General features: G+C 52.3%; 2 long non-coding RNA genes across 5 annotated transcripts in view; both read left to right on the forward strand.

The window, feature by feature from the left end:
• LOC111097892 overlaps window positions 1-2,912 on the forward strand; it is a 29,651-nt gene extending 26,739 nt beyond the window's left edge. The window contains exons 3-4 of one of the 3 annotated variants that reach the window (XR_005367231.1): window positions 307-550; window positions 1,890-2,912. This is a non-coding gene — a long non-coding RNA (uncharacterized LOC111097892). Of the gene's footprint in view, window positions 1-306; window positions 1,201-1,889 lie in introns of those variants that run through there. The other 2 variants (XR_005367230.1, XR_005367229.1) reach the window with 2 other exon arrangements.
• A 1,437-nt stretch (window positions 2,913-4,349) lies between these two features.
• On the forward strand, window positions 4,350-9,828 carry LOC106559529. Of its 2 annotated transcripts, XR_005367232.1 has the most exons (5): window positions 4,350-4,481; window positions 6,928-7,000; window positions 7,416-7,565; window positions 7,806-7,874; window positions 9,574-9,828. It is a non-coding gene; the product is annotated as an uncharacterized LOC106559529 (long non-coding RNA). The 2 variants fall into 2 exon arrangements; XR_005367233.1 differs by lacking the exon at window positions 7,416-7,565.
• The last annotated feature ends 5,975 nt before the right edge of the window (window positions 9,829-15,803 follow it).

The raw sequence follows: 15,803 nt of genomic DNA on the forward strand, positions 1-15,803 counted from the left end.
TAAGAAAACCGCCAACTTTGCAATTTAATGCAAACTGTGTCTGGTATATTTGCCCTGAAGGATGCTGTAGGGAGAAACAGGAGCCAGAATCCTTTTCGTCCCCTCCTCCCTGACTTCTATTATTACCGTGCACTTACTGCTAATACAGCATCTAAACTTGCAATCTTGGTAACTATGGCAATAAAATGGGTGAGACTCCCTTCCATTATGACTTGAATTGTTAGGGCTTTGCCAAGAGCACGTGCGTTTGCACAGAAGAGGGGGTGTCGCACTCTAGGGAAAACAGTTTTCTCCCACTCTCTGCAGGGAGTTGGAGACTGTTGTCTATCAGTCCACGTTTACATGAAGAATTATCACCATGCCTGTGTCAGAGGATGCAGGCCCCATACTGACGCGGTGCAGTGTACATCCGGAGCGCACACAGCCCCCCTGTGCACAGCCTGTAGAGCCAGGGAGCCAGGGCTGCCCCGAGCCTGGAAGAGATCACCAGCCAGAAACTAGAAGGACTTGATCCAGGCGCCAGAAAATTTTCTCTGTAAAGGGCCAAACAGTAAGTATCTCCGGTTTTGTGGGCCACACTACCTTGGCTACAACTATTGAACCCTGCCCTTGAACGGCTGCCCCAAAGCAGCTGCTGGCAAAAGGTAAATAATAAATGGACAGTCGCGCTCTGATGCAATTTTACTTGTGGACACCGAAATCCCCATTTCAGATACTTTTCACAGGTCACGAAGTATTCTTCTTCTCTTGATCTTTTTTCTCCCCCCCTATTATTTAAAAATGCAGATCAAACAGAAGCACACCTGTGAGAACAGGGCCTGGGAACTTTCAAGAGCCATCTCATTGCAGTGATCCAAGGTCTGCAAGAATTCATTGGGCAAGGTCCTAACACACCCCAGCTCCCCGCCCGATGCTCCTAATGTCTGGCTTGCCTTCCACCTAGACCTAAAATGACCTAAGTGCACACAGTTACCGACCGTCTTAGGGCTCAGTCCCCAGCTGAGGCCCTGGAAGAGCCTGGAGCATCTGGGGCAGCCTCTGCTTCCTTTGGCCTGTGCTGGTGCTGAGGGATTAGCGCCAAAGGCCACAGGCTTCCTTCACAGGCCAGCTAGTCTCAACGCGCCCAACTGCATCCCCTCTAGGTCCTTTGAACAGAGGTTCTGGGAACCTGAGATGCTCAGGAGGGAGAGGAGAATGCTCCAGTGCTCCTGGGCGGGGGGGGGGGGGGGGGGGGGGGGGGGGGGGGGGGGGGGGGGTCACTGGCTTCTAATCTCCCAGGAGCCAGGGGACTTTAATTATCCGGGATACTCCTGGAGGGAAAAACTAGGAACAGTGAGAGGAATTTTCGAGGCATTTTCTCTCTTACAGGTCTTACTCTAGGCTGCTACATAAATACACCTTGTGCCACAGGCAGCTGTGATATAGTGGGGGGGCGGGGAGCTGGAGAGGTCTCGGGTCCTGGATTCAGGGCTTAGCCTCTGTGACTGTGATGCTCCCTCCCTTCCAGCTGGAACGAAGTGGCTCCCTGGCAGTGGGGAATGTAAAGTCCAGCAACAGCTGGCCTCCATTCTCTTGTGTGACCTTGGGAGCCCCCCGGGTGGGGGATGCTTTCCCTGGGCCTTCTCTCCCCATCTGTGTCCCGGGAGCAGCAGTCATCTGCAGCAACAGAGACCACCGACCATCGCCCTTTCTGCTCTGCTCCCAAGGAATAGGCACATCTGTTTGTTGGATCCATTACTTTGCAAACTTTTAAGGGATATTTTCCCCTCCCTGCCGGGCCCTAGGAGATTAGGGCAGATCTTCCTTTGGAAAGAACATTAGCCAGGCCCTGTGCTAAGCAAATGCATTCAGCTTCTCCCTATCTGATTTCTTTTTTTCTCATTTGTCAGCAAAGGAGAAACCTCCCAGCTATTAATCAAACTCCTGGCTGTGGATAGCTTTAATTGCAGAAACCACTGCTGGATGAGGGATGCTCAACTTTTCCAAAGAAAGCCCTCTGCCTAGTGCAGAAGAGAAACAATTAATTACCTGCTCCTCCTGTCCCCAACAGAGATGCAGATGAACTAACAATATTGCTGCTGGCATCAGGTCCTCCCTTCCCCAGGTGGAGGCAAGCTAATGCAAACTCAGACAACACTCATGAAAGTGTAATGCCCAAGTAGAGGTTTAGCTAGAAGGCTCTGGTGGGACCAAAGTTTTGCCTCTCCCTGGCGTCTGTACTTGAAGACGGATACAGACAAGCTCTGGGTCTTCTTGAAGAGAGTGATTGGGGACGTCGGCATGCTTGAAAATCATATCCTCCGAGGAAGGATCTAGTGTGTCGGGGATATTGAATTCGGAGAAGAAAAAATTAAGGTGGAGGGTAAGGGGGGGGTGCAACTTAAAAAAATAATAGCCGGGCAAAGAGAGATCAGACTAAATTTGTATAGTCCAGTAGACAGACTGGAATTGTGGGTGGCATTTACGGTTTCACGTAAGAAGAAGCCCGTGTGCTTCTGGAAAGATCTGTCCCCCAAAGGTACTCAGGCTCTCCTCTCTCTAGGTGTGTAAGAACCATTAAGGGCGCGCTAAGACAATCCTTGTCTAGTTTAGGAGGTGTAGGCGGTAACCATCCTGGCTAGGTGACCACCCCGCCCTTGGGTCTTGCTTTACTAGTGCTTTTGTGTTTCACCTCCAAGTTTTCAGTGTTACAGACAACACAGAAGGAAGGGGGTGGGGGTGGAGGGAGAGCTGCACCCAAGGTCCTAGTCAGTTCGAAGCAAAGGCTTGCGCTCGAGAACTGGGGGCTAATGTTGGAATTTCCTTTTTATTATTTTTATTATTTTTAATAATAAATTTATTTTTTATTGGTGTTCAATTTGCCAACATACAGAATAACACCCAGTGCTCATCCCGTCAAGTGCCCCCCTCAGTGTCCGTCACCCATTCACCCCCAGCCCCCGCCCTCCTCCCCTTCCTTTTTGAACTCGGCCACAGTAACTTCTTGCAAGATACATCCACGAAGGCAAAAGAAACAAAAGCAAAAATGAACTATTGGGACTTCATCAAGATAAGAAGCTTTTGCACAGCAAAGGATACAGTCAACAAAACTCAAAGACAACCTACAGAATGGGAGAAGATATTTGCAAATGACATATCAGATAAAGGGCTAGTTTCCAAGATCTATAAAGAACTGATTAAACTCAACACCAAAGAAACAAACAATCCAATCATGAAATGGGCAAAAGACATGAACAGAAATCTCACAGAGGAAGACATAGACATGGCCAACATGCACATGAGAAAATGCTCTTCATCACTTGCCATCAGGGAAATACAAATCCAAACCACAATGAGATCCCACCTCACACCAGTGAGAATGGGGCAAATTAACAAGGCAGGAAACCACAAATGTTGGAGAGGATGTGGAGAAAGGGGAACCCTCCTGCACTGTTGGTGGGAATGGGAACTGGGGCAGCCACTCTGGAAAACTGTGTGGAGGTTCCTCAAAGAGTTAAAAGTGGAATTTCTTTTTAAATCGATTTCCACACAGACATGGATCTGGTGTTCTCTTCGAAGCTGGTGCTGGAACTCTGCTGGTTTTCTCCACATCCCCAACACGCAGCCGCTGCCCGGACCGGGGAGCTGCTTAAGGCCTGGTGGAAAACCTTTGGAGGCCGATTCAAACTGGCACTTCTGCTGAGTGCTGGTGGCTCTGTGACACAGTTATGAGAAGAATGAACCTGAGGCCCCCGGAGCTCAGCGGCGAGCACCTGCCTCGGCTCAGGGCATGACCCCAGGGTCCCCGGATCAGAGTCTCGCATCAGGCTCCCCTGCTTCTCCCTCTGCCAGTGTCTCTGCCTCTCTGTGTGTGTCTTTCATGAATAAATAACTAAAATCTTAAAAAAAAGAATGAACGTGACATTGACTGACCTGGGTCTAGAGCTTAGTTCTTTGTTTAGTACGTAAGTGAACTCAGGCAGAAATTCCCAGTGCCTCAGTTTCCCCATCTGTGAAACACGAGTGTCTTCATACACTGTGTCTGCGTAGAGGTGCCCGTGTCTTTAAAGTACTAGCTCGGATCCTCTCGCAGTCAGGGTTGTCTTTACTCCTTCAGTGCGTTCCTCTGTCTGGTTACAGGTGTGCAGGCAGAGTGGCTGGTGAAAAGCTCCCCCCACCCCCGCGTGTCCGAATCCAGGCCTTTGCACCAAGCCTGTGAGTTGGGTAGAGTGCCCCAAGCCTCTGAGCTTTGTTTTCCAGTCTGTGATGGAAGCAAAGTGCAACCTGTGTTGGAAGAGTCATCAGTGACGCTGGGGAAGTGCTTAGCAGGGAGCCTCGTAGGGGCTGCATCATTCTCATATTTAGTTGAGAATCTGCAAAACTACCAAGGAGGAAGAGGAAATGCGCGGCTGACTCTTAGAAGGTGGTGGTTTTCCCTCCTCAGTCGCCTGGGCTGGGTTTCCCTCAGTTCCAGGTCAGCTAGAGGCGCCACCTTCCCCAAGGTCAGGCTCAGGGCTCTGGGTGGGGAGGGTGATGGGGGGAGGTGGGGTGATGGGGGGAGTGGGGGTGATGGGGTGTGGGGGTGATGGGGGGAGTGGGGGGATGATGGGGGGTGGGGGGTGATGGGGGTGTGGGGGGGGGTGGGGGGGATGGTTGGGGGGGGGGGGGGGGGGGGGGGGGGGGGGGGGGGGGGGCGGGGCGGGGTGGGCGTGGGGGGGTCCCAGGCAGCCCCTCAGGCTCTCAGCATCTTCAGTCGCTTGAGCTATTATTCTTCCCCACCACACCCCCCTCCTTTTTCTTTCTTTACTTGAAGTATTTTTCAGCGTGTTTGGGGGGTTTTAACATTATTTCTAAAAATCTTGCTGTGCTTTCTTCTCGTGCGTCTATCAGGCTTTCTCAACAGCTTCAAACGGAAAACTTTGAAGTCAGTGAACTTAAAAGGAGAACTGGCAACCGCGCCCGTGGCCCGCAGTCCCCAGGCCGCCCAGTACCAACCACCCTCAGCCGGCGGCCTGACAGCAGGGCGCATCTCGCCATGCCACTCGGCGGCTCGATCCAAGCTAACAGCTGCGGCCCCTCGGCCCTAAAACTTCTCGTCGCGTGGCGGCCGCGGGCCGCGGGGGGTCCAGGTCGCCTGCTGCTCCTGCTCTCCCCCCCCGGGACAATGCGGCGGGCTGTTGGGCGCGTGAGCGCTTTGTCCTCCCCGTCTCCCCCTCCGGGATGCGGCGGGGTGCGGGCGTGGGGGTTGGGGGCTGGGGGGGGGCACACGGGGCAAACCGGGGGGGCCCGGCGGGGGGAGGACTGGCGGGGCCAGCCTGGGGCGCAGGGACCCCCCCCGGGATGCGCGGGGGCCCGGGGGCCCGGGAGGGGGGACGGGGGGACGGGACCCGGGGATCAGAGGGCGGCGGGGGCGGGGCGGGGCTGGGGGGGACCGGGCAGCCCGAGGGTCCCCGCTGGCGCCCGGAGCCCCCGTGAGGCCGGCGTCGCGCAGGGTCCCCGTGAGCCGCGGGCCTGGGAAGGACCCCGCCCCCTGCACCCCCTGCACCCCGCCCCCTGCACCCCCTGCACCCCGCCCCCTGCACCCCCTGCACTCCCTGCATCCCCTGCACCTCGCCCCCTGCACCCCCTGCATCCCCTGCACCTCGCCCCCTGCACCCCCTGCACCCCCGCCCCTCCGCCCCCCGGAGAAGGCAGCGGCTCGGGCTCGCTGGGGGCATAAAGGCCCCGAGACTGAGGACTGGGGGCGCTGCTCTGGGCGCGTCCATCCCCGTAGTAGCGCAGGTCGCGGCCCGGCTCCCGGCGCTGGGGGAGGGGGGCGGGGGGGGGGGAGGGAGATGCTGCTGGAAGCCAGAGTCGCTCCTCCAGCTCTGGGATAGGAGCCCGCCCTCCCTCCCCCCTCTCCCTCCCTCTCCTCTCCCCCTCTCCCCCCTCTCTCCCCACCCTCTCCCTCTCCCTCTCCCTCTCCCTCTCCCTCTCCCTCTCCCTCCGCCTCTCCTCTCCCTCTCCCTCTCCCCCTCCCCCTCCCTCTCCCTCCTCCCTCTCTCTCCCCCTCTCCCTCTCTTTCCCCATCTCTCCTCCCCTCTCTCCCTCTCCTTCTCTCCTTCTCTCCCTCTCTCCCTCCCCCCTCCCTCCCCCCTCACTCAGTGACTCCGTCTGACCTGGGGACTCCTGGGGGAAGAAAGAACCCCCGGATAGGAGCGCAGTTCCGACCCGGTTCGGGCCTGCAAGGGGACTGGGACCCGAGAAGGGGGGCTGCGGGCCCTTGCGTCGCGGGTGCCGGTGCCCGGAGGGGGGTCCGCGCCGGGAGGGGCAGGGCACGCGGGGGGGGGGGGGCGGTGAAGGGGGGGCGCTGGGCCCAGGGGAGCCCGCCTCGCCCTCAGCTCCGGAAGGCCGACCTCTGCCTGGGCTTGCTCCGGTTTCGGTTTCTTCCTTGCCCCACAGATGCTTTTGTTTTCTTTTTTAAGATTTTACTTATTTTTTCACGAGAGACCCCGAGAGAGAGGCCGAGACCCAGGCCTAGGGAGAAGCAGGCTCCCTGCAGGGCCGGCGAGGACTCGATCCCGGGACCCAGGGGTCACCACCTGAGCCCAAGGCAGATGCCCAAGGGCTGAGCCCCCCAGGGCTCCCCAGAGCTGAATTTTCCACAGACCCGGCCTGGCCGCACTTCGCTGTGCAGCGGCTCCTCCCCGGTGCAGTCCTTAGTAGGATTCTGATAAGTGCTTTCCCACCCCCAACTCTGCAAAGTCCTCCCCGTCTGGGTGCAGGCAACTGTTGGCTTTAGGGCCCTGGTTCCACCTCCAGGACCCCCGGAGCCGTCACCCACATCATACCGGGCCGGCAACAAAACCTCAGGACTCCTTGGGTGAATGGATGTGGGCCTGGAGGGGCGGCCCAGGGGGGCCTTCCCAGAGCCGCAGCCCTCCAGGACAGGCCTGTTCTGCCCTCCAGGGAGAGAGAGAACCGAGAGACCCCCGTGAACTCCCAAGGCGACCCGGCGAGTGGGGAAGCCAGAGCCCAGCAGGTGGGTCTTCTGACCGCGTGGATGCTCCGTCCACACCTGGTGACTCGGTGCCCTCCGAGTCCCCACACCTCTCCGCGGCGCCTTCCCGAGTAGAACTGCATCTCTTACGCCCCCCGCCCCAAGTTCAGGTGCCCCACGCCTTCTGGGCTGTGACAGGCACCGCTCAGCGCCCTGTGATGGTCCTTCCCGTGCTCACGCACAGCACCCAAGGTGCTGGCCGCCCAGACCTTATTCCCTTTGCTGGGAGGAAACTGAATTACTGATGTGGGCTCGGGGGCCTGCGTTCCAGAAGGACCCAGACACCCAGGGTCTTTGTGTCTCCCTGGCCCAGCAGAGAAAAGCTAAATTGCATTTGAAAGCCCTACAAGGGGGACGTTAATTGAGGCATAAAAGCGTGTGTCTTTGACCTTCCCAGGACCTGTGGTTCTCCCCTTATCTGGGGCCTGTTCCTGCTGACACGGGTCGGGTCGCAGCCTCCTGCTTTGCACCGTCACCGAGGCTCCGGCTCGGCTCCGGGTCTCCCTGCTCCACAGTGGGCCTGTGCGCTCAGCTCGCCAGTGTTTCTGTGAGCATTTCTGAGCCTCCTTCCTGGGACTTCCCAGCCCCGGAATAATTTCTCATATCTGTCCCAAGTCCCAGTCTCAACGACAGGACTCGCTGACTTCACGGTGGGATTTGGGGATTTTGTAGGAAGCCGTGTCCACTCACTCACTCACTCACTCATTTGTTCACTTTTAATTTCTCAGTCCCTCACTCATCCGTGCACTTCTCCAGCCTTTCACTTACGTTTTGGTCCCATTTCCAGGCATTTGTTGATTGAGCCAAAGAGGACTGACTACGTGTGACATAAGTTGGATCGAGTCACTGTGGAAGCGTAAGGACTCCTGCATGCACGGAGCTGTTTGAGTTAGTGAAAATGGCTGGAGGGAGCTCGTGCAGTGGCCTAAAATCCCTGTAACGTTGCATTTTCCAGAAAAGTGTTCATCCAGGGTTGTTTGAAGGTCTAGGGCTATATTTAGTGAGCAAGTCAGCTCAGTTAAAAATTAGTTTTGGGAGTGAAAGAAAGACCTGAGTTCAGACGTCAGCTTTGCCACTTACCAGTGATAGGACTCTGGGCTAGGTACTTAAACTGCTCTGAGCCTCACTGTCTTCATTTTTATTTTATTATTTTATTTTATTTTATTATTTTATTTTATTTTATTTTATTTATTTATTTTAATTCTTTTAATTAATTTAGCTGTCTTTATTTTTATTATTTTTTTCATTTTCAGTGAATTTACTTATTTATTTTTTTATTGTTCAATTTGCCAACATATAGCATAACACCCAGTGCTCATCCCATCAAGTGCCCCCCTCAGTGCCTGTTACCCAGTCACCCCCACTCCCCGCCCTCCTCCCCTTCCACCACCCCTTCCTTGTTTGTTTCCCAGAGTTAGGAGTCTCTTATGTTCTGTGTCCCTCTCTGATATTTCCCACTCATTTTCTCTCCTTTCCCCTTTATTCCCTTTCACTATTTTTTATATTCCCCAAATGAATGAGACCATATAATGTTTGTCCTTCTCCTATTGACTTACCTCACTCAGCATAATACCCTCCAGTTCCATTCACGTTGAAGCAAATGGTGGGTATTTGTCGTTTCTAATGGCTGAGGAATATTCCATTGTATCCATAAACCACAGCTTCTCTATCCATCATTTCTTGATGGACACCGAGGCCCCTTCCACAGTTTGGCTATTGTGGCCATTGCTGCTAGAAACATCGGGGTGCAGGTGTCCCAGCGTTTCACTGCATCTGTATCTTTGGGGTAAATCCCCAACAGTGCAATTGGTGGGTCCTAGGGCAGGTCTATTTTTGACTCTTTGAGGAACCTCCACACAGTTTTCCAGAGTGGCTGCACCAGGTCACATTCCCACCAACAGTGTAAGAGGGTTCCCCTTTCTCCACATCCTCTCCAACATTTGTGGTTTCCTGCCTTGTTAATTTTCCCCATTCTCACTGGTGTGAGGTGGGATCTCATCGTGGTTTTGATTTGTATTTCCCTGATGGCAAGTGATGCAGAACATGTTCTCATGTGCATGTTGGCCATGTCTGTGTCTTCCTCGGTGAGATTTCTGTTCATGTCTTTTGCCCATTTCATGATGGATTGTTTGTTTCTTTGCTGTTGAGTTTAAGAAGTTCTTTATAGATCTTGGAAACTAGCCCTTTATCTGATACGTCATTTGCAAATATCTCCTCCCATCCTGTAGGTTGTCTTGTAGTTTTGCTGACTGTATCCTTTGCTGTGCAGCAGCTTCTTATCTTGATGAAGTCCCAATAGTTCATTTTTGCTTTTGTTTCTTTTGCCTTCGTGGATGTATCTTGCCAGAAGTTACTGTGGCCGAGTTCCAAAAGGGTGTTGCCTGTGTTCTCCTCTAGGATTTTGATGGAATCTTGTCTCACATTTAGATCTTTCATACATTTTGAGTTTATCTTTGTGTATGGTGCAAGGGAGTGGTCTAGTTTCATTCTTCTGCATGTGGATGTCCAATTTTCCCAGCACCATTTATTGAAGAGACTGTCTTTATTTTTAAAAGAGAGGTCCTAATATCTACCTGGGAAAAGAGAAGACATGTGGACGTACCCACACGGATCCTGGCACACCACCGTTGGCGCTGGCATTATTACTACTGCCCACGATGAAGGCGGGTTTGGACCACCAGACAGCATTGCTGATGGGTCCCTGTGTCCTCTGCGGAATCACAGATACTCTGATGGTCTCATAAGAAACAAGCTGAAAAATGGGCCTTCCTTGAGGAAGCCGGCAGCATAGAATAAAATGAAACCGCTGATGCTTTAGACTTTACTTTCACCACCTCCTGGGGGGCGGGGGGAAGGACTGGAGGCCCCTGTGTGTGGGACAGCAGGAGTGACATCAGGGAGAGTGAGAGACACAGGTGATAAGTGGGCACGATGGCAGCAACACGGCCAGCTCAGGAATGCCTGAACTTCCCTGCCTCCATCTGGGGATGCCTCCCCTGTTGAAAGCACCCATCCATTCTTGTATCTATTTGCAACACGGTTCTGTTTGGCGTGCTAAGTTCTGGATGGGTTTCTGAAGAGCCACTGCCACTGCACTTCTAAGGTAGTCTTCATATGATTGTTCTCTTTTTCCCACCTTGCCTTGCAGTGGCTTTGCTCTATTCAGAGCACCTCTTGCTCGGAAATCCCATAGTAAAACAGATATGGGGTCTGTTGCAGTTGAAATTGGGGTCAGCTTATGGAGCCTGTCCATTCAGCGCCCCCCTGGCCCTGTCCTGTCCTCCCATCCTAGGTAGGCTTGCGGGGGTTCTGGAGCACCCCTTTAGTTTAGGGACTGAAGATTCAAGACCTCACGTGGCTATTGCCAATGTGCAACCCTGTTTTACCAGAGGATGAAATAATAACCATTTGCACCAACATGCTCAAAACCCAGGATGGGGAAATTTATCAATCCCATAAAAAGGCCAGTTTTGATGGCAAGAGTGGGATACAGGGTGGTGGTGGCAGAGGGAAGGCCTGGGGGGGATGTGTTCACACCTCTTACATCACGGAGTCGTCAGAGCAGCCTGCGAGGTCAGGGGAGCAACCTGGTCACTAGCAAGGCACCCCTTGTGACTCTGGGGAGTCCCTCGGCTGAGAAGTGACCAGGCTGAGATTGGAGTTCAGGTCCTCGGACTGTCTTTCCCGTGGGCACTGCGGGGCTTCCCAGGTCTCTTCCCTCACCTCGAGTGCTGTGTCAGCTGCCCCTTTTGCATCGAGCTTGGGGAAGGGTGCGTGACCCCGAGAATGTACCGCGCACCCACCCAAACGGCCACTTGCCTTTCCCTTTCTGCCTATCATCCCTTTATCGTCATCAGTGGCTGATAGATCTCTGGGTGTTTCAGGGAGATAAATGATCCCTCAGATCTCCCAATAGAGATGTCTCCTCTTGGGAGAAAAGCTTACAACATCCCTCCTAGATGCCAGTGGCCAGAGGATCCAGAGGCTGTGCCCTCCCCCTCCCTCAGCCTTCATGGGCCAGGCTGACCTAGACAGAGCAGAGGGCGGCCGAAGGGAGGACCTGGGGACTCAGGGGCAGCACCTTCCTGGCCACCTACAACTAAGGTGAGTGCCGGGAAGAAGAGGGATTCACCTCCCGAAGCCAATCTCCGTCTCTTTCCTTTGAATCTTCCCCTTCAAGTGAGAAAAGAGGCTGTACCAGGATTTGGGGACAGTTAGGGTTCCCCTGTAGTCAACTGGGCCAGCCAGTCCCTCCAAGTGTGTGTAAACGTGCACAGGGTGGAATGGAGTTTCTCACTTGGGCTTGGAAGGACGTGGAAACCCTGAGGAGAAGGAGCCACCCGTGATGGAAGTGCTCCTTGTGTCTCATTTGACCCTCACAATGATCCTCTCAGGCGAGACAGAGATAATCACCCCATTCTACAGAGGGGGGACCCGAGGCTCAAAATGGCCATGTGCCTTGCCTGAAAGCAAGGTGGCGGAGCCAACACTTCTATGTAATTCTCCCGACTTGAAAGTAGGAATATTGCTAAACTCACCAAAGCTTAATTTTGGAGAGTATTTATCTCCATGGTGATGCCACTGAGTGTGCCCAGGATGGAGTTTGGAGGTCAAGTTGCTCACATGTTATTTCAGTGAAATCGTAATTGGACACTCCTTTTAGAAGGAATAAGAGCATTTCTTCTCAAGTTAACAGCCTCGTTTCCAACACTTGGTGTCAGTTTAATAAAGAAAAACACCGCAAGACGATACAAGTATTTTGGGAAAGACCATGGCCATGTTTACGCAGAGCAAAACTTAAAATTCTCAGGGACACCTAAGACGGCAAAATTTCCTGGGGCACTAGTATCTTCTACGACAATCTTCTGATCGTGAGGAGGATCTCAGTAAGCTAAAGGGTGGGCTGGGAATGGAGGAAGGATATGGGAGAAGAGGGTGAGGAATGGGGCTCACCAAGCTCAGCTGCCACTTCCTAACCACTTTGCAGGAGTGTATTCTGTTAGCGTGGTGCGGCCTGAGTTCTGGAAGAATTAAAGGCCCTTAGCCCCTCTCTTGTCCAGTCCCACCTGTAGACACCAGCTCCAGATTAGTCTCGAAGGATGGCTCTGGGCACAGCGCTAATGGCCCTGCTCGGACACACTCGTTGCCACCCCACCGCCCATGCCCGCTGGATAAAGTCAGAGCATCCTAGCCAAGGATTGAAGGCACCGGACATCTCGGCCCTAATGAACCTTTCCACCATTAACTCCTAGACCTGACATTCTTCCTCATGAGAAGCTGCTTTGTGTATTTCCCCTTCCCTTTCCAGCTTTCGCCCCTTTTACACCCCGTCATTCTTTTCTCCAGATTACCAGATCCTAGTCCGCCCTTGTGTTTGCCTCCACTCTCCAAACACCTGGGGCTACTGGAGGCCCACCTATAGCCTCAACCTCAGCCTATTTGATGCATCACAAAACACAGAGATGCGCAGCAGAGACTAAGTCAATCTGCATCTGACTAGGTTACTGAGCTGTTGGGCTCCTGCATATTCCTAAGGGGGAGAGGCGCTGACCTAGGGCTCCAGGTAGCATCCCTGAGGCCCTGTCTAAATGAGCACTGGGTGTTATTCTGTTGGCAAATTGAACACCAATAAAAAATAAATTTATTATTAAAAAAAGAAACAGTAAAAAAAAAAATAAAAATAAAAAATAAAATAAATAAATTACCTGCACGACGTGGCAATCCTTCAGGACTGATTTTTGCTTGGTGTCCTTTGGTCCTGCCTCCTCTTTTCACTGGACTAGGATTCCTTTTCTGGAACACCAACTGCTGACTGGTTGGTAACAACTACCTGTGAGGTTTTCCCATACTGACTTCTCTTTGAACACCTCGTAGCTGAGCAGGACACTCTACCTCTGCACCCTGCCTCTCAATAAGGTTCATCATTTGGGTTTCCAACCCCTGGGTGGCTGCTAAGTCTCTGGATTCAGTAAGCCTTCCTGCTGGATTGGGATCTTGCTCACTTATCATCAGCCCAAATGCCGTCTCTTCCAGGAAGCCTCCTCTGACCTCCTCAGTTTCGGATGATTCTTCCTCTACCTCCTTGACAGAACTACCTTCCTGAAGTATGATTATGTGTGGTGGTGGGGTGGTCAACACTTGCAGAGGAAATGAAGGGTCCTACCTGTATAGTCAATTCCCATGGTACAAACATATGCCCTATGGCTGATTTCAAACCACCACCCTCCACCCTCATTGGAACAGGTGTGTGCAACGGGCTCTTGCCAGCCAGCATGAACCGTCCCTAGCAAACTCTTGTTCCGTGTGTCCTGTTGTCTTTCTGTCCCCACTTGTGTTACAGCCACTCGATTTCTCTGATTCTTGAGCAGGACACGCTCTCCCACAGCTCTGGGCATTTGCAAATGCTGTTCCTCTCCCAGTCACGTTCTCTTGGTCCAGTGCCCCAAGCCCTTACCCTGTAGCTGCGTCACTTGCCCTAAGGCTCTAAGAGGCAGGGCTCAGTATGGTGTTCAGCTCCCCACCATATCCCCAGCCCCTAGCTCTGGGACGGACTCATAGTAAACTCTCAAAGCATGCCTGTTGACTATCCTATCATCTCTTACTGGATGACAACTTTTATCAGCATATTTCCTCTGTAGGATGGGTAGGCTTTTCCTTGATAAGTATTAGACTTCAAGTGAACAACTGGATTTTCCTTTTTGCTTCAGCAGAAGGGATGCTCAAGCTGATTTTGCTGCTTAAATGTAATCATCTTTATATGCTAGCTAGCTCGACACTGCATGTCTAGCTCCAGTATTGTTTTTACATTAGTCTGGTCCTTTTATTTCGCTTTTATTTGTCAGTTTTTAAAAATTTCATTGCAGGCATTTTTGAAAGCTGCCTCAAATTTGCTGGGTTACAAAGTAGGATATAGACAGACATAACTCCTCGCTATAGTTTATTTGATCATTGAGCAGACACCCTTGCTCTGCCCTGAAGCAAGATCTCACACCACGCCTGGCAATGGGAAGGAGTAGAGAGAAAGGGTTGGGACTTGGGCTTTGGAATCATAGGGATCCGTGTTAGAGTCCTAGTTTGTCACCAGTTTGCAAAGTGACACCCGACAGGTTAATTGGCCTCTCTGATTTAAAGTTTCTTTATCTGTTACTTGGATGCAATAATGTATTCCTTACAGGGTGGTTATGGAGATTAAATTAAATAATGTGTGTAAAGTGCTTAGTACAGTTCCTAGCCCTTGGTGAGTGCTCCACAAATGATAGGTATAATTACAAATCCTGCTATTGAGAAAGACATGAGTCGTGGAAGAACCATAGCAGGGGTTTGGCAAAGGCCTGTTTATTTGCTGCAGCCCCTTCTGTCTTCCCCCATCCTTCTGATGCTACCCCTTCCCCCCCCCCCCACCTGTCTCTGAACATCACACACACACAAAAATACCGGTGTTTAGTCTCTGATTTGCTAAGAGTGCATCACTAATTCCCTCAGGGATAGTGCCTGGTTTAAATCCCCCCACTTTCATTTGCTGGGAGAGAAACTTTAATTCAGCACACTGAAGAAAATGCAGTTTGGTACATTTCATCAATTTATTGCCACCTCAATTTGCTCAATTTGTGCAGAGAGGAGAGGTAAAGGCATGGAAGGCAAGCTATAGAATGTTTAAGATTGTCCAGGACCCAAATACAGGCTCATTCAAGTCGGCTGATTTCAGTAGCAACACCTGCACATCTGTCCCTCCTCCCACTGACTGGCATGTGTGGCTTCCACTTGTCTACCTGGCGCACAGTGTCGGCCTCCTGGGGGTCCTAGAAAATGACACACGGTGAGCCCATTCTGTGGCTTTCCCAACCAACTATTTTGGCTGAATTCTACAAAGCTCCTGTGATCGCCTCAGACTCCCCTGTGAGTTTGCTGTGTGTTTATTCTCAGCGTCAGTCATCGAACACGAATGGAGGACCTGGTCTACGCAGGGTGCCGTCATAGGCAACATCTCACTCACCAGTGATGCATATCAGACTTTTATTCCAAATGCATTGATTTTCCTACAGTCCTTTAAAATGCCTGGGCTGCCCACGCTAACTTGCCTTTGGTCGTATCCTCCCCGTAGCTCGGAACGACTCCCATCCTCCTCCAAGAACAAAATCAAGACTTAGTCATTTTAGGTCCAATCGAGCCAACAATTAGGAATGACCTTTTTTTTTTTTTTTTCATTCTTCCATCGATTCTTTCAGAGGATGTATGTTGTCTTGCTGTGCCACCTCTCTCACTGTAGAGCTATCCTATCTATACCATCTATTGCCGTGACAATCGCTTGACTCGGAAGGTCTTCGTGGGGTGTCAGAGCCCAGGCACAAACAGTTCACAAGTGGGGCCTGCAGTTTTGGGGTAATTTGGGAGCATGAATGGAACATGATCAGCCAACGGTGGGGGGAGAACTGGCATGTGGGATGGATGGCCTGGAGTCAGCTTCTGATTCAGATGCAGCAGTCAGGGCCAGCTAAGGGTAGACACCAGACTGTGAGGACCTGCCCAATGCCTGGCTAAGTCTCTGTGGTGGAGGAAATGGACACAAATAAGGGACAGTGCTCAGCAGTTCTGGAAGAATCAGTGTGGATAATGTCCCACTGTCATAGAAGCTCTCTGATGTTCTGTGATCGACCTCCTAACCACCCCCCCAAAACCTCCTACACCCTTCCTTCCTTCATTCCTTGTTATTCTGTGAGGTGCTGTGCTCTTGAACCCGCATCTGCCAATACTGAGATTGCTGGGCCATATCTTGAGCCTGGCAAGG

This window comes from Canis lupus, chromosome 11 (genome assembly GCF_011100685.1).
Source record: "Canis lupus familiaris isolate Mischka breed German Shepherd chromosome 11, alternate assembly UU_Cfam_GSD_1.0, whole genome shotgun sequence".
NCBI lineage: Eukaryota > Metazoa > Chordata > Mammalia > Carnivora > Canidae > Canis > Canis lupus.